Source organism: Scophthalmus maximus, chromosome 8 (genome assembly GCF_022379125.1).
Source record: "Scophthalmus maximus strain ysfricsl-2021 chromosome 8, ASM2237912v1, whole genome shotgun sequence".
Taxonomy (NCBI): Eukaryota; Metazoa; Chordata; class Actinopteri; order Pleuronectiformes; family Scophthalmidae; genus Scophthalmus; species Scophthalmus maximus.
In genome coordinates, this window is record NC_061522.1 from 4,307,501 (window position 1) to 4,315,000 (window position 7,500).

The following is a 7,500-nucleotide window of genomic DNA, read 5'->3' on the forward strand; positions in this document are numbered from 1 at the left end:
AGTGAAACCTCACAGCTGTTAAGTTTCTTTCCTTCATTTTACGCCCCGACACCGGTAACAGGTAACTGTGGCCTCGCCAGAGGACATAACATGCCCCCCCCCTTTTGAACAGAGAGCAGCGCTTCGGCTCGGCTTAAAGTCAACGCTACGGGGCGGAGTTGAGAAGAGGAGAGAGGTGAGCGCGGGGTGAGGAGCGACGCAGGCAGACGACGAAGGCAGATTTGATGAAAGACTGGAAAGGGGAGCTGAAGCGGCGAGGGACTGCGGGACAAAGTTCAGAGTGTGTGGCTGGGACGCAGGCCCGGGGAACGTGAGCTCCTGCTCCTCGCCCTGAATAGTTTTTTTTTTCTGGCAGCGATATAAATGCAGCGGAGCATAAATTACTCATCGCCAGCGCTGACGTCAGTGTTTCCCCTGAAGGGCCCAATTCACAGACCTCGGATGAATTTCCTCTGTGCGCGCTGACGTCAGGCGGTCTGGAACAATCGCCTCTTCAGGAGTGAGTGCACTGACGCTCTGTCGTGTGTTGGAAAACACGTCCACGTAGACCGATGCCCGTCGCGCTAGGCACTCTATTTGAAACTCCTTTTGAAATCCACTGCAGGTCACGGGCGGCTTCGTCGACGGCACGCCGCGCCGGTCGCGTGAATGTAATCGGGGCGAGGGGGTGAAACCGCTCCGTTCGTGAGGACGGTCACCTGGAATATTTAGAGCACCGGCTCCAAAAGGGCCCGAAGGCGAGACGCCGCTGGAATGCGACGTCTTTTTTCCCCCGTGTGGCGTGAACTGGAGCGCTCGCGTGTGACCCCGGTGACGCGCACGTGACACTCGGGGGGGGGGGCGGTCGTCTCACGGGGTTTCAAACGGGCCGTGCGTTTGAAGTTCCTTGGTATGATGAAAGTCCAATTATCATTTAATCAATACGGCGAAAATGACCTCATCATTAAGTGGAGAAAGTTTTACTCACCTTTCCTTCTTGCTCGTCTTTATTTTGAGATCTTTTCGAGCCGAGTGCTGGACACAGCTGGAGCCTCAGGGCTTGAATTAAAAAGAGGGAGAAATAAAAGAGTGCAGAGTAAAAGAAAAAAGGTCCTCCAAACCCCTCCTGTTCTTCTCGCCTCCCTCACCCTTCCTTCTCACCTCCACTCCTGCGCTCAGGTGACCTTCTCCTCCTCCCGTGTCCCCCCCCTACCCCCACCCCCCCCTCTCTTTACCTCTGTCTGGTCTGGCGGCTGTCACGGTGATATCCTTGGCGCTGCGGTTTTGATCTCCGCCTTCAATAATGAATGAAAGGATACGATTCGTCAATCACTACAAAAACCGTGTAGCCCACAATGTGCCCAAGGTCACGACGGTGGCAGCTGTCAGAGGAGGTGATGGCTTGCACAGACAGGTGTGTGTGTGTGTGTGTGTGTGTGTGTGTGTGTGTGTGTGTGTGTGTGTGTGTGTGTGTGTGTGTGTGTGTGTGTGTGTGTGTGTGTGTGTGTGTGTGTGCGTGCGTGCGTGCGTGCGTGCGTGCGTGCGTGCGTGCGTGCGTGCGTGCGTGCGTGCGTGCGTGCGTGCTTGCGTGCGTGCGCGTGTGTGCGTGTGTGTGTGTGGGGAGGGTGCCCCGGTACACACACACACACACACACACACACACACACACACACACAAAAGTGAGCACCTGAGATTCCGTCACTCGCCAAATGTGTTCTTTTAACCTCTCATCTCTGTAACACGCCAGTTGAGTCGATTGCCTACATTTCTGCAATTGATCCTCTCTGTCCACCTTCGCTGTAGTTGGACACGAGAGAGGTGACGATGTTGCCATGGCGCCTGGGAACTGTATTCAGATCAAACCTAAAAGAAAGAGAGTCACGTTCAACAGGCATGTCCATTAGTGGCACTTTGTCGATTGGTCATCGCTGTTTCTGCAAACATTTCCCTGCAAGGTTGCCACGGCAAAAAATAGAAAAGGAACGAGATGCAACCGGCGATCATCTTTTACAGCGCCGTGGCGATCCACCTGAGCAGACGTTCAGCATTTTTCATGTCCCTCTCCTCGTGCGAGCATCTGAGTTTGGTCGCTGCAACCATTTGTGGTTATTAGGGTTAAATATTTCAACTCGAGCGACTGGCGCATATTTCACGTGGTGCTGCTTGACGTCAGTGACGCGGAATTCGCGGCTACTCTCGTTTTTTGCATTGACCTTGTTGCATTGACGCTGGGGCCGCACCATTAGGTCCGCGCTGTGTTAGTTTAGCTCTTCTCCAGACCCACTTCCCTTTCAGTAAATCCGAAACTGCCTCAGCTTATCTACACACTTTACGGAAGCTAAAAATATATCATGACTGCCGCTAATGGAATATACTTTTCTCTGACAGTGGCAGCGCGCTGGTGTTTCATCTCCCTCACGTCCCAGAACAAACCCCGAGTCCAGTTTACGCCGAGTGCAGTCCGGCGTGTTGTGTACGTGAAGCACTTTCACCAGACCATGTTGATTCATATAACTATAGTGTTAGTTTACCTCCATAGGGACTGTGGATTCTGAAGATAGAGTTCAGGCGGAGACAGATGAGAGTTAATGAGAGCGGCAGAGGAAAGGAAGTGTGGATTATGAGAGAGATTCAAGTCGTGGTTGTACCATTTCTTCAAATAGTAACTTTCAAAATGAAGTAAATAAATAAATACATTCATAAATAAATAAATAGCATGCAAAGTAAATAACTATAAATATAAATATATATATATATATATATAAATATGTATATATATATATATATATATATATATATATATATATATATATATATATATGTATGTACTTTGAAATATTCTTATACTGAAAGAGAAATATTCTCCTCTCAACCCTCCCACGGTCACATTGCTCCCATGTATGTCAAACCTCCCGATTCATGCTGTTCAATGGTGGGCCGGAAAAAAATTATTTGGCTAGTACATTTTTCAGTTTACCACGCCGTTGGCAGATGAGTCCAAAAAGTTAATGTAGGGCCCTGGAGGAGAGAAGAGACGTGGATTATCGCAGCTGATCGCTCAGACGCCGCAGAGGGCCGAAGAAGAGAAGGAAGGACGGAGGGAGGGCGAGGTCCTGAGGGTCTTATCAAGCAGACTTTATGCTCTCAGTGTGTATTTTATGTATTTATGTTTTTGCGTGTGTGTCTGTATGTGATGAGTGTATTGAGAGGGATGGAGCCTCGAGTCATGTTGTCAGACTATGACATGTCTGAATCCATGTTTGTGAAATCTCTCTGTATCAGTGGGGATCTGGGTCAAGTGTGTGTGTGTGTGTGTGTGTGTGTGTGTGTGTGTGTGTGTGTGTGTGTGTGTGTGTGTGTGTGTGTGTGTGTGTGTGTGTGTGTGTGTGTGTGTGTGTGTGTGTGTGTGTGTGTGTGTGTGTGTGTGTGAGAGAGAGAGAGAAACCCAGTGGCTATGATGTGAAGGTGGCGCGGTGATCCTGTCCGACAGTTTGATCGTGCCCCCAATCACGCTGCATGGTGGTACTAGAGGCACACACACACACACACACACACACACACACACACACACACACACACACACACACACACACACAGCGTTCTTCTCGGCCCTCCTCCTCATCTGTCTGTGAACGCGAACGTGACTGACTGGATTGAAAATGGTTGTGGGTAAATTCACGTTTTGTTTATCTACTCGCAGAAAGACTTTTGTTGTTAATGAGGGGGAAATAAAGCGGAGGGAGGGCCCGAGTCTGGGGGGGATGAAAAGAAAGTGAAAGCCGACAATAAACAGGGCATTAATTATTGTCTGTATGTGTTTGTCATTCAAAAGTATTGAAGGGTTTTCAGAGTCGCTCGTGTACACAACTAACTTTCCTCAGCGAGGGAGAGGAGGCTGTCGCCTCAGCGGGAGATATTCATTTCACTCCCGCTTCACCTCCTCTCTCCTCCCGTCCACCTGCTCATCAGGAGATGGGAGCTGACAGTTGTTTGTTTGTGTGTGTGTATGTATGTATGTATGTGTGTGTTTCATAGTGTGTTTGGGGGTTTCATTGTGTGTGTGTGTGTGTGTGTGTGTGTGTGTGTGTGTGTGTCCTGGCATGTGCCCTGCAGTGTGGCCCACCTCTGAAATGTCACTGATCACAGTCTCTTCCACCTGATTACCCCCAAACCCCCCACCCACCGCCCCGGATCTCTCTCCACCACCCCCTCATATCACCTCTCCATCTCCCACTCCTCGTCTGCCACCCCATTTATTATCCCCTTTACCTCCCCCATCCATGGACCTGCACTCCAATGACCCCATGCATGCACAACATAATTCTCTTAGACATGTAAGGTTGAGAGAGTGCACACACACACACACACACACACACACACACACACACACACACACACACACACACACACTAATGCTTGCAATGACATATTCGGCTTTCCTGCTGTACCTAAGCAGCTCCTAGCAAATAAAACTCTTGTTCGGTGAAAGCACAGCATATTAAAACATGGCATTTCAACAAGACGTCCAGTACACACACACACACACACACACACACACACACACACACACACACACACACACACACACACTGTAAGTACATGTGCACACACACACACACACACACACAGATACAGTATGTACTCACATACAGTCACATTGACATTATTAAATGCAGGAGAAAGCAATAAACTGATATGAAACTGTCAAAGCGGCTGCTCCGTCACAGCTTTGGATAAATCTCAGTCTTGCTCAGGTTCAAGAGAATAACTCCCTGGCCAGCTACTTCCTCACTACTACATTTTTTTTGTCTTAAAAATGCATCACTGTTGCTATGGTAAAAAGAAAGTCAAAATTCTCTGATTTCAGCTTCTTAAACTTGAATATTTTCTGGTTTCTTTGCTCCTCTATGACAGTGAACTAAATATCTTTGGTTTGTGGACGAAAAAAAACCCAACCCATCATCTTGGAGTTTTGGTAAACACAACCAACACTTTTCACCATTTTATGTCATTTTATGGTCCAAACAACTAATCGATTAATCGATTATGAACATAATCGATTAATCGATTATGAACATAATCGTTAGTCGCAGCCCTAAAACGTAGCAGTTTGGATGAAGCCTAACTGAGAACAGGCCAAATTGGCAAATGGCCAGTAGAACGCTCAACAGAATGTGAAGCCAGACGGGGAAAAGAAGTTGCGATTTCAACCCAACCTGTTTTCCAAATGTGTTTCACCTTGAAAGCCTTTTGTTGGAGAAGCTGTTGTACAACTCTCTGTACTTTATTCTAACAATGTCCTTGACACAAGGGAGCAAACACAAGCAAAGTTAAGCATTTTGACTTTTAACTCAAACCGTGGCTGTCCGCCTGAGCTTGCACCTACACGTTGGAGTCTGTGTGTGTGTGTGTGTGTGTGAGTGCGTGTGTGTGTGTGTGTGCGTCCTGTGCATTTGTGACAGTGTAAGCAACCTGTCTCCTGGTCTTGCATCTGACAATCGGCCCATCAGGATCGGTCATTCATCTGTCACTTCTTCACAGACAGCTGTCAGTCACAGTGTGTGAGGAACCATGATTGGAGCAGGCAAAATGGGGGGGGGGGCGCTGTGATTGGCTGTCGGAGCAGGAAGACAGGCGTGTGGGTGGTGTTGTCTTCCGTGAGGCGCTTCGCTCTCTGACACTCTGCAGTCAATTAAAGCAGCTGCCGACTTGAGGAGGAGGATTCACTCCTGATCGTAGTTGTGCGGTCGCAGCCCCCCCCCCCCCCCGGCCGTCCAGGAGCTGCACTCCAGGTCCAGGGCAGTTTCCGTCTCCCGTGGCCTCGCCCTCTCACGGCGCCGCGGCATTAGTGGGACGGCGTCGGAGCCACTTTGATTTCATCATCATCAAAGGCGGCAGGTGTTTTTTCACTGCTTTTCTGCCACCGTCAGTTTGCCTATATGAACCCTGACACACCTTTTCTCTTTACTTCTTGTTATTTTGCTCCCTTCGTCCCGCGTATGCATAAAGGGGCAGCAAACCATTTTGAAGAGAGCTCATTTTTCTCTCTGTTGTGATGCAAACGGGCGCTCTCGGGTACGGGAGTCTGACGCACTAACCACTAGGCCAAATCCTCGGAGTTGCAGCGCCCCCTGCTAGCACGCGTCTTAAGGCGTCGACGAGTGATGTTCACAAGCTGCACTCACAGTTTTGTGTGGTTTTTTACCGCCGCAGGCACAAAAAGCGACAGCCAACGGACCGTGAGGAAATATTTGCAGATTTTTACAAAACGTGTATCGCTTCAGAGTCGCATACTGCGCCTTTAAGACATCCACTCCCAAAGTCGCTTACTGCGCCTTTAAGACATCCACTCCCAAAGTCGCTTACTGCGCCTTTAAGACATCCACTCCCAAAGTCGCTTACTGCGCCTTTAAGACATCCACTCCCAATGTGGTTCTAGTGCAAATGCATGGGGACCTGCACTTGCAGAACTACATGCAGAACTACATCCCAAAGTTCTGAAGAAGTTTCATTAAAACGAGGCTTTGAGCTTTGAAGAATCTTATTACGGCTCTTTCTTTTTTTTTGTTCAGCGTCCCTTTGTGTGACTTCCCCTCAAGTGTGACTAAGCATGGAAACATTGTCTCGGGGAAACACAAAGAGGGCGGCGAGCAGCAAAAAGTCTGCAACTTTTCGTTTGATTAAGTCAAGACTGCCGGAGTCCTATGTTAGCTTCAGAACGATGAACTTATGATCACAGTTCTGTGCAAAATGCTTCGGGCAATTAAGAGATGTTCAGATTATTGTCCATCAAGGAGACGGAGACATGAAGAACGACATGTAACATCAGCGAGAAGAAGAAGAAGACGGCGTCCCCGGTCTCAGCGCCAGTAGTTCTGGAAATGAAGAGATGGGAGACACTCAGACAGCCTCTCATGACAATTGTATATATCTATCTAGCTATATATATATATAGCTAGATAGATATGTGTGTGTGTATGTAGTGCACATACCATCATTTTGTCTCAGACGTCTGTTGCTGGGTTTCGAAAGACACTGGGATGCAGTGCTTGTCGTAGATCCTCCCGAGTTTCCCTCTGTACTCCAGGCACGTACAGTACGGGGTGACATGGCTGGTCCAGACTTTAAAGGCCATCCTTCAAAAGTTGCCGCCGCCCACTGCGGCTATTAAGGCGATTTTAAACATGTCTACAGTCGGGATCGTCAGCATCGCCCCACCTGGAGAAATGTGAAAAAGATGTTTGAGAGTAAAAAAACAGCGCAGGGTGCCCACGGAGCCCGAGTCATTTTATAATCCATTTCATCAGCTTTCAGGTCAGAGCCACAGCTCACCTGGAATTCGCCTCACTCTTGTGAAGTTCACTCACCTGCAGCCTCCTCTGCAGAGGTTACACTTCTTGTTGCCTCGTCCCTCCGAGGCCACGATTTCACACTAATGTTACAAAAGTTCGTTTCCACAGTTGTTTCTGTGCAAATTGCAGCATAAATCAGCAGAACCAACTCCTTATTGATTCTGGAACG

The 7,500-nt window shown here is 48.5% G+C and overlaps 1 protein-coding gene and 1 long non-coding RNA gene across 3 annotated transcripts in view; one reads left to right on the forward strand and one right to left on the reverse strand.

The window, feature by feature from the left end:
• The window catches only part of LOC118312688 (protein sidekick-1-like), a 224,814-nt gene that overhangs the window by 76,196 nt on the left and 141,118 nt on the right, over positions 1–7,500 (forward strand). The window lies entirely within an intron of this gene.
• LOC118312691 overlaps positions 5,052–7,500 on the reverse strand; it is an 8,685-nt gene continuing 6,236 nt past the window's right edge. Inside the window, exons 2-3 of the long non-coding RNA XR_004794279.2 lie at positions 6,972–7,197; positions 5,052–6,854 (exon numbers count right to left, since the gene is read on the reverse strand). This is a non-coding gene — a long non-coding RNA (uncharacterized LOC118312691). The remainder of the gene's footprint in view (positions 6,855–6,971; positions 7,198–7,500) is intronic.